This window comes from Vanellus vanellus, assembly GCF_965231255.1.
Source record: "Vanellus vanellus genome assembly, chromosome: 8".
Lineage (NCBI taxonomy): Eukaryota > Metazoa > Chordata > Aves > Charadriiformes > Charadriidae > Vanellus > Vanellus vanellus.
Genome location: NC_138913.1, coordinates 2,046,249 through 2,055,825, shown reverse-complemented (window position 1 = coordinate 2,055,825; position 9,577 = coordinate 2,046,249).

Here is a 9,577-nt window from a genome sequence, read left to right as displayed (position 1 = left end):
AGCACCTTCAGCACCTCATCTCCAGCCCTTTCCTGGATGTCAGGTTTCACTGGAGAGCAATGGCTTGGACACAAAAGCTGCCCGGTGCTGAGGGACACATCCATGACCAGGACAGGGGTTTCGGGGAGACACACCTTCCTTCCACTGCTGCGCTCTGGCCGGGGGCAAGCACCACAAAGGCAGAGCCATGAGGCCATTTGTCTTTATTATAGCCCGTACGGGCCAAACGAGTGGTTTTCACAGGCTCTCCGAGCTTAAAAAAAAAAAGAAAAACCAAAACAAAAATCCCCACAATCCAAAAACCACAACCCACACAGCCCCAGTTTATGTAAATGGCGATGTCACTCCTTCTCAGCCGCCGATCTCCAACAAAGCTGGTTTTAATAACCGGGTGATACTTAATTAATACGGAGGCTTATTAAATTTAAATTCAGTATGCATTTGAGGCACAGCTCTGGATGAGCAGATGCCCTCCCCGAGCGTGGTGGCCTTTGTGCCTGAGCCTGCCTTGTCCCTAAGTGTCACAGGTCCGGCACGTCGGGTGCCAGGCAGCCTCTGCTCACCCGAAAAAGCAGTCCCTGCGCGACTGAGTCTATAACGGCAGCTCTCGCAGAAAAACAAAGCCCCCCAAAATAGCAAATATCAACTTGGTCCTGTAAAAGCATAGCAGAAGGATGGGTGCGATATCCCTGCTGCTGCTCGCAGCCCTGCGGGACCCCGGCTGCGACCAAAGGCACAGCCTGCTTTGGGGCAGGAGGGAGCGAGGAAGAGGAGAGGAAGGCGTGAGGAAGAGGAGCATGGCCCGGGGCACCCCCTGGGGCAGATAAGCCTGCGGCGCGGCATGACGGCACTCTGGAAGCACGTGAGAAGCTGCCTCAGAGGGAAGGGTAGGAAGCGCCCGTGGCTGCTGTGGAAGGAGGTGTAATAACCGGTTTGCCTTTCGGCAGGGAAGAGTAAGGCTCGTCGTCGGGCTCAGGCATTCCCGAAGCTTCTGCGTTTCCCAGCTCTGAAGGATTTCAGGAATACACTGGACTGAATTTAGTCGGGGCGAATTCAGGAGTGAATTCTGCCTCAGGACAGGCGCGGAGGTGTTTTTGCGCCACACGAAGCATACCCTTACCGCTCCTGAGCGGGGGAGAGCTGTGACCCAGACAGTCAGGTTTTAGGCTTATTTTTCAGGTAACAGGAAATACAGAACTGTTTTGAAGCAATCATTTCCCTTTTGTTTCAGGAGTAGCCCCAAGAGGAAACAACAGGAGCACTCAGCTCGGACAACGCAAAGCAACGCACTGTGACTTGGGTGCTGGGCTTCTAGCTTCGCCGAACTCTAGCTCATTTCATTCCCTCTGCTAAGAGGAAGAATAAAAAAGGTCCCATCCCCGGGGGGATGTTTTCCATCCAGCCCTCCCAGCGCAGCCCCGGCAGAGCCGCCTGTCCCCAGACAGCCCCCGAGCTCCCAGACGCCGCTGCCGGAGCTGAGCTCGTGTTGGCGGATGTTCCTTCATCACCGCTTCGGCATCACCCGGCTCCTGAGGACAGGGATGCAGTGGGTGATCCTGGTGTGGGAAAAGCACCCGAGAGCCCCGGTAACCGCTCAGCATTGGGAGCAGAGAGCGGAAGGTGGGTACGTGCAGCATCTCCACCCGTGGCAGCAATCAACCCATGAAGGGTTCATCTGTCACCCAGCGCTCCCCTATGGGCTTAGGCACCGTTTCAAGAAGTTACTGGCACGGGAGAGCTTGGAAATTGGCTGAGGGCGTGAAACACAGCCCCGGCCCTGCCCGCAGCCCCCATCAGCTCCGCTGAAATCCCCGGTGTGGGAAGGGCAGCGCAGTCCCCGGCACAACAGTCCGTGGGCACAGGCTTTCGCAAAGGGTTTGATGACCAGAGCGTGGCTTTATCCAGGTAAAGCGGCTATAAATTTAACTGGATTCTTTAGCTTTTAAATCCAGGCTAAAACACGAGATTTTTTCAGAAGCCCCGCAAAAAAACTAGGCGAAGCCCACAAATGTTTTACAGCGTGCCCGCCAAGTCCTGCCCGCTCGTTCCAAACACGTGGCGCTCCCGTCACGAGAAGCCCGTGAAAGCCAGCGGCCGCAGCAGAAACCGTGCGCACGAACGGTTCCAGCAGCTGCATCCGCACCCAGGGGCGGAGGGTGTATGTGCGTCCTCCAACACCACACCAAAAGTTAAGTGGAAATTTAAAAAAAAAAAAAAAAAAAAAAAAAAAAAAAAAAAAAAGAAAAAGGAAAAGGAAATTTCCTGCCCTTGCGAGAGCCCTGCGCGCCCTTGGCCAGCGGTGGGTGTTCACAGCCCCGCACTGCCGCCCATCGCTCCCCGGTCACCAAAAGAGCCATGGGGCAGCAGGTCCCACCGGTGGCCAGACTCCCCCAGGAGGGGACACCGAGCAGGTTCTGATGGCGAAACACCCACCAGAGCAATTAAACACTTGGTAGAGTATGCGACAAGCACCGGGCATCGATGCCTGCCCCTTTGCAGCGCTGACATCCTCGCAAGAGCACCCGTAACCGCGCCTGGGGCTGGATTTCTGCCAGTTTGCATTTTTCTGACTGTTGACAATTTCTTGCCATTGGCACCTTCCTTTCCATGTCCTTATGTTTCCTCTTTCCCTTTCTATTTGTGTTTCTTTTTCCCCCCTGCTGGACGTTTCCTTGAGTGCTTCTTGTGATCCCTTCCCTGGTTTCTGTTCCTGCTCCTTTCGCCCTCCCTTCCTCCTCCTCCTCCTCCTCCTCACAAGAAACCAGTTCTCACTTTCCTTAGATCACTTCCCCCTTCCCTTCTCACTCGTTCGTCTCCTCCTTCGCTTTGCTCCCCGCGAGCGCCGGCTCCGCATGGGGCTCCGTCAGCTGCGGCTTTTTACTTTCTTCTGCTAAGATATATACGGAATCACAGACTGGTTTGGGTGGGAAGGGACCGTGAAGCCCCCCCAGTGCCACCCCCTGCCCTGGGCAGGGACACCTCCCCCCAGCCCAGCTTGCTCCAGCCTGGCCTTGGATATTCAGCCGGGTGATGCCGAGAGGGTATTTCTGTGCAAGTAATCAGAGACAGCGTCTTCCCCTCTGGTATCCAGAAGGTCCGGGGCACGTTTTCAGTTCAATTCTCTCTCTTGTGGCACCTTTCTCTCATCTGGGATCAGGGGGAGGAGTTACAGAAGAGGTCCTGTATTTAACGTCGTGCCGGCTGGAGCCCAAAGGGCATGTCCGCACCGCAGCTGTGGGCTGAGCCTGGTTTGGTACCCCAAACCTTTGGGAACCGGGCAGAGGGTCCCTCAAGAAGCCACCACTGCACGGAGACACAGGCAGGGATGCTCCACTGTGGATAACGGAAGTGAACGCGGTTGGGGACTTCCCTACCGTCAACTGGGAGGGCCAAAAGGAGAAGTCCACTCCCCAAGCTGGTCCATGAGCTGGTCTCGGAGCAGGCCGACAGGCCCATCCCCCGGTTGCGTGGACAGCAGTAGGTCATCTCCTCTAACCTGGACCTGTGTCCTACTGTGAGCCCCTGCCAGGGCGGCGCAGGCCCAGGCGCCTGCCGTGGTTGGTTGTGCCATTGCTTCCTCTTCAAACCGCTGCTGGGAGAGAGATCGCAGATGCCTTCTTGGGGAGGTCCTGTAAACACTCCGAGCCGGTCAGCTGCGGAGGTATGAGGATTGCACAAAGCCCGACAGATAAAACAAACCCGAGTCCATATGGATGCATGAGAACGTGCTCCTTGTGGAAGGCCGGAGGGGGGGGAAAGGGCAGAAGATGATTTATAATAGTCTAATTGCGCTTGAAACAAGTTGTACCCGGCTAGCTGGAGAAAAGGGAGCCTGAAGGAAATTGAGGAAAGAACAATCCTTAGGTCAACCTGACATTTGTTGTCCGGTCTATGGGAAAATATTCTCCTAAAACCAGACTTTATAGCCATAAGACAAGAAAAAAAAATTAACGGAGAGTATGTATTTGGTTGCCATGATGTTAGAGTGTGGTGATGGCACTGTGGCCTGCCAGCGATGGAGAAGCTCCAGCAGCAGCCAGAGGTGCTCCCGACTTCCATAACCCAGTTCCCAGTTCTCGCTACTGTGGGAGAACCTCAGATTTCTACGTGGCAAAAAAATAAAATAAATCAAAACCAAAATAAATCACTAGGGGTTTTGACAGCGGGAAGCAAAAAGACTCATCGTGCATTATCATTTGTCAAAGCCTCCTGACTCAAAGTCCGGTTTCAGTAGTCCATCGTGGGAGGTCGCAGCCCTCGGAGCCGTCAGCATTGAATTCCCCTCCAGCAGAAGGAAGCTGCGGGCCGGATTGGGACCACCCTGCCGCGACACTGCCGGCAAAATATTCTCCTGGCCTTGTCTCACTCTGCCTTTCCCATCAAAGTTGAGAGAAAAAGAGTCTTTTTTTTCCAGGGCGGGGAAAAGAAAGGCTTTAGCAAGCTGTCAGAGAGCTGCGGAATTCCTGTGGGAGTCCCTGGGAGAGCCACCCGGCGGGAGTCCTTGCAGCCCGCCGCCAAGAAGTGTCTCACTGCACCGATTTAGGGTCTCGCTCATCACCACTACCACTTCTAAACCCGCCGAGACCGAGGCTGGAAATGATATAAACCGAATGTGACGTGTGGACAGCAGAAGCTGGGACACGTAATCCCGGGGTAGTGTAATCCCGGGTATGAGGGGGTGTTTTTACCCCACAAGGAGGATGTTGCGGGTGGTGGAGCAGGTTGCCCGGGAAGCTGTGCAGCCTCCACCCTTGTGGGTGTTCAAGAGAAGGTTCGGTGAAGCCCTGAACTACCTGGTCTGACCTCAGAGCTGACCCTGCTTTGAGCAGGAGGTTGGTCTAGACACCTCCCAAGGTTCCTTCCCACTTGAAGGACACCTCCTGAGGAACCTTCCCACTACCATCACCCACAGCTTCCACAATGCTCAAAACCACTTCCCCAAAGGCATCCCACAGAGCTGTCCCAACAGCTGCTGCGCCCAGAGGTGCGCGGTCTGCACAGCAGTCCTCAGGCGCCTGTAAGGGAGGGAACAGGGAACATCTCCCGCTCCAAAATTATTATTCTTTGAAGAAATCTAGAAGTTTGACAGCTCCAAACATCACTTGTACAAGACAGAGAGGCCAAAGCAGACGCACAGCTGGGGTCCCTGGCCTGCCGGGCTGTCCTACAGCTCTCCGTGTGCCCACACATGTGGGAGGAGCGGAGGGGAATCCCAACGCTCTGGCTGTTCTCACACGACCTCTTGGGCAGCTGGCACTTGAACGTCTCCTTGAGGAGCAGCCTCCTGCCCTTCTGCCCACCTCCCAAGTCAGCACACGCTTGAGCTCTTCCTTCCTCCCGGCCACCGAGACGCCTTTATCCCGCTGCCCAGAACAGTTTGTTTCACGACAAAGCCCTCCGTCACCGCTCGCCGTGCCCAGGCACCACCAGCGGCCAAAGCAAACGTGGCCCCGTCTTTCACCGTTGCCTCCAGGAGCGGGGAGCGTTGGCCTGGCAGGGTCCCCACCTACACACACGAGTTAGTGGAGCCCCCCGGGACGCCCAGGGCACCCACCCCATCCTACAGCCCCTGCTGGTTTCCCACAGGTCTGGAATCACGAAGCACAGCCCAGAAGGTCCCTCTCAGCACAGGCGATCCTCACGGCCGCCCCCACCCCACCCCACCCACGAGTTGCGCTGATCAGCTTTTCATAACGACATGTCTTTGCCCAAAGCGTGTGTCATCACCTACAATTTCAATAACAACACTGTGAGATCTTTATCGCAAATACTCATTTTCACCCAGTTTCCCCTTTGAATCCTTGACAAATGACACTGCCAAAAACGAGGCAAGAAAACACTATTATTTGTGCGCCCCACGGCAAACCCCCCGGCCCCGCTGGGCAGCGGCGGCGCAGTCCTGCGCAGGGTGCTGCGGGGGCGGGGGTGGGGACAGATCCTGCCCCTCCTGTTAATGAGGTTGGGATCAGGCTCTTCTCTCCCGATGTTCCTCTCAGGGGCAGCCCCGGAGCGGGATTTAGGGATTGCCGGTTTCTCAGCGTATTCTGCTGAGACACCCCTTGAGCAACCCTGACGTGCTATGGAAGGAGCTGCGATGATGCACGTAGGAGGCAATTAACAGCCTGCTGGCTGATTAGGGGCACGCTCTGTTCCCGCCGGGCTCTGCCCCGATGCCCACGTAGCTCCGTGGCTCCTGCCCAGGTCCTGCCCCGCAGGTGGCCCCAGGGCAGGTTGGAAGCCAAGAGTGATCCCCCGCTAGCCCCGGGAGAGCTACGGATGGACACCAGAGGGTTATCGACGCACAAACATGGGCGGCACGCGGTGACACGGCACACCTCTGCCCGTCCTCCGCTGCTGCGGACCAGCTGTGCTGAATTTTGGCCGGCACATCCCCGTAACCAGCCGGGCTCCCAACGGCAGCAAGATGAGCTACGGGGTCAGACTTACACGGGCACGAAAGGGGAAATCGGGTCCTGCGCCCGCCGTGCAGCACCACCCCGCTCCATGCCACGCGCTGAGGAGCGGCGGGTCTGATAAGGCTTCGCGGGACGGTTTGTACGCTTGGAACGGGTTGGCATGGAAACTACAGAAATATTTGCAAGCCACTGTCAGCAGCGCGTGGCTGGAGCGGGTTATCGCCGATCCCCGCAGCCGTTCCAACGCACTCGTGAAGAAAGCCTAAAAAAGGGAGGGTTCCGGACAACCATCCGGGAGCACCGGCGAGTACGGGGCTGTGGGAGCAAACCAGCAGTGAGGAGGAGAAGGTGCCAGAAGACCAGAACCCCATTATGACATCTGAGGAATAAATATCACCAGTTTCCCCGATGAAGACTTGAGAAACCTCCGATACTCAGCCCGAGGCTCTGTAGCCCCCAGTGCGCCCTCCCCGACAGACGGGTTTCCCCCTCTCGGCAGCAGTCCCACCTCCCGCACGGATCCTGCTTATCCGAGGCTCAGACTGGCCAGAAGCCTTTGATGGGGGGGGGGGGGGGGGCGGGGGGGGAACTACCGAATGTGAAAGCCACGAGAGCACCAACCCTTATTCAACGTCTTTATCTCTTAAACAACACTTAAATCTGCGTTCTGAACTCACTTCAGATCCCACCATGAAGACACTTCTCAAACAGGCAGATACGGCTGTAAGTGCAACGTAACAGCCTCAGACAACCAGTTGGTGCTGCTGGAGCCGCTACCGGCCCCAGTCGCCCCCCGAGACGCTGCCCTGGGCAGGGACAGGCACCGGGTGTCCCCGTGCTGTGGGCAGCGGCGGCACTGGTGCTGCAGGACGCAGCGGGCAGCGCTCCCAGCACGGCGTCCGCAGGGCACGTGAGCAACTAGAGAGAGCTTCACCTTCCCTCCCCAATTCCAAGACCCAAAAGGCACAAGAGCACACCACCACCTCGCTTCAGCTACGGCGGGGGAGCCCGATTGTCACCAGAACGAAGGGAGAGCAAGCCAGAAGATTTAGCAGCTTTGAAAAGGAGACAATCTCAGCTTTACTTCATCAGCAGCCACCGTCCCTTCCTCCACAGACCACCTTACCTTTCCAACGGCGTCCCCTGGGGAGGCCAGGACCAGCTGCTCCATGGTGCACATCCCAGCTGGTCACTCCCATCCTGCCATGCCCGTGTCTCCTCCTCCAAGACAAACCCCCTCAAATTTGAGCTCTCCCCTGCACCGCTGAGAGCCTCAGAAGAGATTGGGAGTGAACTGGAATCAGCTGCTCGCATCTTCCCCCTCTTCTCACCTACCAGCTGGTTTGATCTACTACAGGCAACGAGGAGCAACCCAGTGGGACAGAAACAAGCAGGAGCACTGGTGGGAGTAAATACTTCTCTCCCATAGCAAAACAGGTTTTTATTAGGCCCCAGAGAAAACGTGGATATGGAGCAGGTTATCCCCAAAGCGCAGCTCCAGGCTCAGCTGAAGAAGGTTTGCGGCTGAGCCGCAGAACACCGAGTCTGAAGGTCCCTTCCCATCCCAGAGACCCACCAGACCTGCTCCTCGGGCTGGCAGAGGCACCGGGGCCACCAGAGCTCCCCAAACCTCAGGCGAGCGCTCCTCGGCTATGCCTGCGCTAATAAAGCTGGTGTAGCTTTTATAATGAGATACATAACACATTGTAAAGGTACTAATGAGGACAGGGCATCTCGGGCTGCTTGAGGTGGACAATTATAAAGTTAATCTCACTGGGCTATAAACTATGTCACCTGCCATATAACTAGAACTTTGCAGTGCTGGCCAGCCTGTTGCAGCTCTGGTAGGGCAGCAGGGAGCTGAGCGTGCCTGTGACAAGCTCCTAATGGCTCTGGTGGAATGAGCCCAGGTGATAATCAGTAGGTGAGACGGCTTCCAGGGTGGCCCGGTGGCTGGTGAGCATGTGGCATGGGCTGTACCATGCCATGGTTCAGAGAAAACCAGACTGAGCTGAGAACACAAACTCTGCCAAGGTTTGGAATGGAGGAAATTGTTATTTGCAGCCCTGAGGAGAAGGACTCGGGGGTGTCGGTGGGTGAGAAGCTCCCCAGGAGCCGGCAGTGTGCGCTGGAGCCCAGCGAGCCCCCGGCACCCCGGGCTGCATCCCCCCAGCGTGGCCAGCAGGGCGAGGGGGGGCTGTGCCCCTCTGCTGCGCTCTGCTCTGGGGAGACACCACCCCCCCCCCCCCCCCAGTGCTGCCTCCGTCTCGGGGGGTCCCCACAGCAGAAGGACACGGAGCTGTCGGAGCGGGGCCAGAGGAGGCCCCGGAGATGCTGGGAGGGCTGGAGCCCCTCTGCTGGGAGGACAGGCTGGGAGAGGTGGGGGGGTCAGCCTGGAGAAGAGAAGGCTCCGGGGAGACCTCAGAGCCCCTTCCAGTGCCTAAAGGGGCTCCAGGAGAGCTGGGGGGGGACTCTGGGTCAGGGAGGGGAGCCGTGGGATGAGGGGGAATGGTTTTAAACTGAAAGAGGGGAGATTGAGATGAGCTATTGGGAAGAAATTCTTGGCAGTGCGGGCGGTGAGCCCCTGTTCCAGGGTGCCCCGAGAAGCTGTGGCTGCCCCATCCCTGGAGGTGCTCAAGGCCGGGTTGGACGGGGCTGGGAGCAACCTGGGCTGGGGGGAGGTGTCCCTGCCCAGGGCAGGGGGTGGGATGTCTTTAAAGGTCCCTTTCAACCCAAACCATCCTATGATTCTATTTGCTTAACTCTTCTTGAATTCCAAATTGTAGTTCTGAAATTATTCTGATCTGACTTTATAGACTTTCTTTTCATAAAGCATATTTAGATAAAAATCCTCATGTGATGGTTTCAGCAGTTCCACTGAAGTGTGCGGTGCAGCAGACAGGAGCCCCTCCAGGCCTCCACAGGCACCGGGTCCTGTGAGCTGTGCCGTGAGCACACGGCATCACCGCTGGGGTCCCTCCTGTCCACTGCCAGGTCTTTCCATGTAACGTCCCCCCAGTACAGGTTTCTGCTCTATTTAAGTGAAATGAATTTTAAAGTTATTTAATATCAGCCTCATTGAGTGACATTAACAGAAATTTCCACCCTGGATCAAATTTCAAACCTCATCCAAATCAGCCTTTGTTTGGGGTTTCTTTCCA